The sequence below is a fragment of the Lucilia cuprina genome, chromosome 5, assembly GCF_022045245.1.
Source record: "Lucilia cuprina isolate Lc7/37 chromosome 5, ASM2204524v1, whole genome shotgun sequence".
In the NCBI taxonomy this organism is placed as follows: Eukaryota; Metazoa; Arthropoda; class Insecta; order Diptera; family Calliphoridae; genus Lucilia; species Lucilia cuprina.
The window spans coordinates 53939535-53947256 of NC_060953.1; positions in this window are offsets into that span (position 1 = coordinate 53939535).

Here is a 7722-nt window from a genome sequence, read left to right on the forward strand (position 1 = left end):
TGCCCTTGAAAATTCGATACTTTGGTCAAAATCTTAAGAAAACTAAAATCGCTTATAGCTTCGTTAAAACACGTTTAAATTGAAAAAGGAACTTGTTTTGTGATCACTTATATTGTCCTTCAAAAATCGATATTTTGGTCTAGATCTTGAGAAAACTAAAATCGCTTTTAATTTCGTTAAAACACGTTTAAATGGAAAAAGGAGCTTATTTTGTGATCACTTATATTGTCCTTCAAAAATCGATATTTTTGGTCAAAATCTTAAGAAAACTAAAATCGCTTATAACTTCGTTAAACACGTTTAAATTGAAAAAGGAGCTTATTTTGTGATCACTTATATTGTCCTTGAAAATACGATGTTTTGGTCAAAATCTTAAGAAAACTAAAATCGCTTATAACTTTGTTAAAACACGTTTAAATTGAAAAAGGAGTTTATTTTATGATCACTTATATTGTCCTTCAAAAATCGATATTTTTGGTCAAAATCTTAAGAAAACTAAAATCGCTTATAACTTCGTTAAAACACGTTTAAATTGAAAAAGGAGCTTATTTTGTGATCACTTAAATTGTCCTTCAAAAATCGATATTTTGGTCAAAATCATGAGAAAACTAAAATTGCTTATAACTTCGTAAAAACACGTTTAAATTGAAAAAGGAGCTTATTTTGTGATCACTATATTTTCCTTGAAAATTCGATATTTTGGTCAAAATCTTGATAAAACTAAAATCGCTTATAACTTCGTTAAAACACGTTTAAATTGAAAAAGGAGCTTATAACATCGTTAAAACACGTTTAAATTGAAAAAGGAGCTTATTTTGTGATCACTTATATTGTCCTTCAAAAATCGATATTTTTGGTCAAAATCTTAAGAAAACTAAAATCGCTTATAACTTCGTTAAAACACGTTTAAATTGAAAAAGGAGCTTATTTTGTGATCACTTATATTGTCCTTCAAAAATCGATATTTTGGTCAAAATCATGAGAAAACTAAAATTGCTTATAACTTCGTAAAAACACGTTTAAATTGAAAAAGGAGCTTATTTTGTGATCACTATATTTTCCTTGAAAATTCGATATTTTGGTCAAAATCTTGATAAAACTAAAATCGCTTATAACTTCGTTAAAACACGTTTAAATTGAAAAAGGAGCTTATAACATCGTTAAAACACGTTTAAATTGAAAAAGGAGCTTATTTTGTGATCACTTATATTTTCCTTCAAAAATCGATATTTTGGTCAAAATCATGAGAAAACTAAAATTGCTTATAACTTCGTTTAAACACGTTTAAATTGAAAAAGGAGCTTATTTTGTGATCACTTATATTGTCCTTCAAAAATCGATATTTTTGGTCAAAATCTTAAGAAAACTAAAATCGCTTATAACTTCGTTAAAACATGTTTAAATTGAAAAAGGAGCTTATTTTGTGATCACTTATATTGTCCTTCAAAAATCGATATTTTTGGTCAAAATCTTAAGAAAACTAAAATCGCTTATAACTTCGTTAAAACGCGTTTAAATTGAAAAAGAAGCTTATTTTGTGATCACTTATATTGTTCTTCAAAAATCGATATTTTTGGTCAAAATCTTGAGAAAACTAAAATCGCTTATAACTTCGTTAAAACACGTTTAAATTGAAAAAGGAGCTTATTTTGTAATCACTTATATTTTCCTTCAAAAATCGATATTTTGGTCAAAATCATGAGAAAACTAAAATTGCTTATAACTTCGTTAAAACACGTTTAAATTGAAAAAGGAGCTTATTTTGTGATCACTTATGTTGTCCTTGAAAATCGATATTTTTGGTCAAAATCTTAAGAAAACTAAAATAGCTTATAACTTCGTTAAAACACGTTTAAATTGAAAAAGGAGCTTATTTTGTGATCACATATATTTTCCTTCAAAAATCGATATTTTGGTCAAAATCATGAGAAAACTAAAATTGCTTATAACTTCGTTAAAACACGTTTAAATTGAAAAAGGAGCTTATTTTGTGATCACTTATATTGTCCTTCAAAAATCGATATTTTTGGTCAAAATCTTAAGAAAACTAAAATCGCTTATAACTTCGTTAAAGCACGTTAAAATTGAAAAAGGAGCTTATTTTGTGATCACTTATATTGTCTTTGAAAATTCGATATTTTGGTCAAAATCTTAAGAAAACTAAAATCGCTTATAACTTCGTTAAAACACGTTTAAATTGAAAAAGGAGCTTATTTTGTGATCACTTATATTGTCTTTGAAAATTCGATTTTTTGGTCAAAATCTTAAGAAAACTAAAATCGCTTATAACTTCGTTAAAACACGTTTAAAATAAAAAAAGGAGCTGATTTTGTGATCACTTATATTGTCCTTCAAAAATCGATATTTTGGTCAAAATCTTAAGAAAACTAAAATCGCTTATAACTTCGTTAAAACACGTTTAAATTGAAAAAGGAGCTTATTTTGTGATCACTTATATTGTCCTTCAAAAATCGATATTTTTGGTCAAAATCTTGAGAAAACTAAAATCGCTTATAACTTCGTTAAAACACGTTTAAATTGAAAAAGGAGCTTATTTTGTGATCACTTATATTGTCCTTCAAAAACCGATATTTTGGTCAAAGCCATGAGAAAATAAAATTGCTTAAAACTTCGTTAAAACACGTTTAAATTGAAAAAGGAGCTTATTTTGTGATCACTTATATTGTCCTTCAAAAATCGATATTTTTGGTCAAAATCTTAAGAAAACTAAAATAGCTTATAACTTCGTTAAAACACGTTTAAATTGAAAAAGGAGCTTATTTTGTGATCACTTATATTGTCCTTCAAAAATCGATATTTTTGGTCAAAATCTTAAGAAAACTAAAATCGCTTATAACTTCGTTAAAAAACGTTTAAATTGAAAAAGGAGCTTTTTTTGTGATCACTTATATTGTCCTTCAAAAATTGATATTTTTGGTCAAAATCTTAAGAAAACTAAAATCGCTTATAACTTCGTTAAAACACGTTTAAATTGAAAAAGGAACTTTTTTGTGTGATTACTTATATTTTCCTTGAAAATTCGATATTTCGCTCAACATCTTGATAAAACTAAAAACGCTTATAGCTTCGTTAAAACACGTTTAAATTGAAAAAGGAGCTTATTTTGTGATCACTTATATTGTCCTCCAAAAATCGATATTTTTGGTCAAAATCTTAAAAAAACTAAATCCGCTTATAACTTCGTTAAAAAACGTTTAAATTGAAAAAGGAGCTTATTTTGTGATCACTTATATTTTCCTTCAAAAAGCGATATTTTGGTCAAAATCACGAGAAAACTAAAATTGCTTATAACTTCGTTAAAACACGTTTAAATTGAAAAAGGAGCTTATTTTGTGATCACTTATATTTTCCTTGAAAATTCGATATTTTGGTCAAAATCTTGATAAAGCTAAAATCGCTTATAACTTCGTTAAAACACGTTTAAATTGAAAAAGGAGCTTCTTTTATGATCACTTATATTGTCCTTCAAAAATCGATATTTTGGTCAAAACCTTGAAAAAATTAAAATCGCTTATAACTTCTTTAAAACACGTTTAAATTGAAAAAGGAGCTTATTTTATGATCACTTATATTGTTCTTCAAAAATCAATGTTCTTTGTCAAAATCTCAAGAAAATTAAAATCGCTTATAAAAAATGATTTTTTATTAAAAATCACTAAGTTAAATGCATAAACAGTGACGTCACTATAACAAAACAAAAAATGCACAAATACATTTCATAAACTTGAACAAACCTGCAGGTTTTTTGTGTCAACCAACAACAAATTGAGATGGCCTGATGAAATGCAAAATCTTTAAAACAATAACAATGCTGTTGTATATAAAGACAAAAAGTAGTTTTTGAAAGAGTATGTACAACAATAAAAATACATACTTAAGAAAAAATCTCATTTAATATTTATAAACTTTTTGTTATTTGCACTTGTTAATCACTTAATTAATACGTTAAATTAGAATGCACTTATTACATTATGCTTTAAATCGCTTTAATTTTTAATAATTTATTATGAAAAACATAAATTTTAACAAATTTGCAACCGCTTAGTTTAAAGATTAAAAGAGAACTAATGAAAAGTTCAAAGTGCAAATGAAAGGGAATAGACTAAAAAAGTCAAAATGTCAAATTCTATTAGTTTGTTTTTTAAATCCTTAAAGTATGCTAAGGATTTTGCGTGTTTTACATTTTATGTACAAAGTACATTCACATTATATGCGCAATGTTATTGTAAATATTTTATTTATAAAAACAAATAATTCAGCCTATTTTAAGGCTGATTTAAAGATACTTTTGTATTTTAGGTTTCCTCTTTCATTCGTCTTCTTTTTCCCTTTTGTTAGTTCTCCTTTAAACTTCAAACTAAACGGATGCAAATTTGTTAAAATTTATAAATACACAAGTAAAAAATTAGTTTTTTTTAATAATTTATTGAAAAAAGTGTTAATTAAGTGAAAATAAATAAAAGAAATGTGTAATTAAGTGTTTTAGTATTTCCCCGCAAGTTTTTGGATTGCTGCCGCCACCCACTATTACTTCGTACAGACAACCTCAAATATATACAAAGGTAAGTTTGCTTTTTTGTAAAATTTACAATAAAACAATATAAAACACGTTGCGGAAAAATTATTTGTTAGGATTTAGCTAATTTAACAATTTTTGTATGATTTTTTGATACAGTAGTTTCTTATTGTTGTTGTTTTTTCTTCTTCTTCTCAATATTTGATGTTATGCATAGCATTGTTATTGTTTCAAAAGGTTTTGCATGGCATCAGGTCGCAATTTGTTTTGTGCGTTTGTTTTGTTATTGTCATTTGTTTGTGTATAGTGGGGTTTTGGATCAGGTCACACTGATTGCATTGTAAAAATCGACAAGTTTTTGTTAATATTGGTTGCTGCTTAAAATTTGACCTTTGTTTTGTTCTACTTGGTTTTTTTTAAACTCTCAAGGAATATTAAGGATTTTGAGTGTGATGTGAGCATAATCTAGCTCAAGCATGGTTATGTTTGGTTGGTTTACTCCGTTTTGACCGGACCACTCCACTAGTCAGATGTTGTATTTGTAGTATGAGATGTAAGATATCTGAAGATATCATTAAGGATTTTGAGTGTGATGAGCATAATCTAGCTCAAGCATGGTTATGGTTGGTTGGTTTACGTGGTACGCGCGAACTGTCAAGTAGAATCGAAGAGACTCCGTTTTTACCGGACCACTTCATAAATAACGGAGATATGAGCCAAAATCCGAAACAATCAAAAACTTAAATTTTTTATTCATGCTCAGACAGAAATTGAAAAAAAACCAAAATACATCATCATATGGTAAATTTTGTTATTGTACACTTGTTTATAAAAACAAGGCAGAGCGAGAGCAACAGAGCGAGAGCAGCAGAGCAAGAGTAGCAGAGCGAGAGCAGCACTAGTGTGTTGTTATTGGCTAGAAACATGAAATTTCAATTATGTGGAGCAGGGATGGAAAAAGAGACTTTGTTTCAATACCAAAAAATATTTCAGAGAGTACTTTTTTGGATCTCAAAGTACTTAGGTTAGGTTGATAGGAGGATGTGTACTAGGCCACAATCAAGCCGCCCTTTATCATGAAAAAAGGAACTGAATGAATTATTCTAATCACCAAGATCTTCCGTCCTTTATTGTTAACATCTTCGATATAATTTAATGGGTTTCAACTATTTTAACATTTAATCTGATAATATTGAAGAGAAACAGCTACTATAGTTAAAGAGTACTTTAGTAGCTGTTTTCTACAACTTTTATATGATGCATTTTCGAGAAAAAGTGCCAAAAAAGTAAAAGTATTTGAAATTTTAAAGAAACTTTTATCCCCATATTCTAATTCTTTTGTTATTTCAAAACGATTTATTGAAACTTTCCATACAAAAAAATTATTTTAACAGACAGATTTACTACCGGTTAAATGATAATCGGATATTGAGATTGTAGCCCTGAAAGTATCAAATAAGACTCGGGAGTATCACGGTACTTTTGCACATCAAATAGTATCAAAAAAGTACCATCGTACCAAATTTTTGGAAAATTTTGAAATTTTTCCATCCCTGATGTGGAGCCTGGCTTAAGTGAGAAGCCAAAAGGTACTTTTTGAATTTTCTATAATATTGAACCTAAAGCGCTCATAGGAGAGTAGGGAAAAATATGGGCCTTTCCATAAAAATGTTGGTAGAGGAATTCACGTCTGCTTCAAGTTATTTATGTAGAATTTAAAAGTGTTATTAGTGTTTATAAGTGAATTTCGATCTTTGAAGACATTTTCTGAATAGGGAGTTTATATGGGGGCTAGGGTCAAATAACAGCCGATCATTACGAAAATCTGTGGTGCTAATTATACTTATATAAAAGTGATTTGTGTCAATTTTTAGAGAGATAATAGTATAATTGACGTAATTATTGCTTCAAAAACACATAAATCGGGCGGTACGGTTGCTTGGGTGCAATGTGAAATAATGGCTCGATTTCAACTATTTTCGTCCTTGTGACAAACAAACATACTTGGTCCGAATTTCATCAAATTATATTGAAAATTGTGGCCTATATCTTGCGCTCAAGATTTACATGGACAGCCAGTCAGACGGACATATCTTAATCGACTCATAAATTGATTCTGAATCGATCGGTATACTTTAAGGTGGATATTTTTGTGTGTTACAAACATCAGCACAAACGTATAATACCCTCCCCACTATAGTTGTGTAGAGTATAAAAACGTTTAAATTAAAAAGGGACCTTATTTTGAGATCACTTATAATTTCCTTAAAAAAATTATAAAACTAAAATCACTCAAGAGAATAAAATTAAAAAAGAACCTTTTTTGTTGATCATTAATGTTTCATTTTAGCCGTTTGTAACCAATACAAATCGCTTTTAAAGTTCTCTATAATACATTTATTTATTTTGTGATCATTTTTGGTTAGTGATCATTCCATTTCCGGAAGTTAATCCTAAAAAGTATTGCATACCTTAAAGCGAAAATTAAGCATATGCCTTTGAGTATATAAACAATTTATAATCACCTGCATTTCGATTACGTTTACACATTCAGTTACGCAACGATCGACAACAACAACAAAAACTGAATCTTAAGAAAATTTCCATTTCGTTTAATTACTTTACGAATGTGTCTATTCCACTTTACGATCGTTCCTACATTTTTGTAAGTTGTTGTTTATGTGGCGGAGAGTCGGATCGAAATGCAGAATACCAAAGTTACCAAACGGAGAAAATTTCGATTCAAATTAAAAAGTAGAATAGGGGCCAATAAATCTTTGAGTTTTTTTTTAAATAAACCTGCTACCGTATACTGTACGCCTGGTATTGTAGGAAAATTTTAAAATTTTTGAAATATACAACATCATAGCAAAGACACTATTCAGGTTTGTGTCTTTGCTATGATTATAAACAAGAAGGGGGAAATTAAGCGTTTTGAAACCTCAATAAGAAAGCATTATAAATTTTTCAAAATATATATATATATATATTTTTATTATAATAATTTGTTTATATTTGTTTTATTATTATTAAATTATAAACATATAAATAATAAACATTTATTATAAAATAGACTTAAGGATTTTTTAGAAAATTTATAATAATTCTTCTTTGATTAGTTTATAAAAGGGGCATAAAGGGGCAGAAGTTTAAAAGTTAAAATAATGTGTACAAAAAAATCTTTA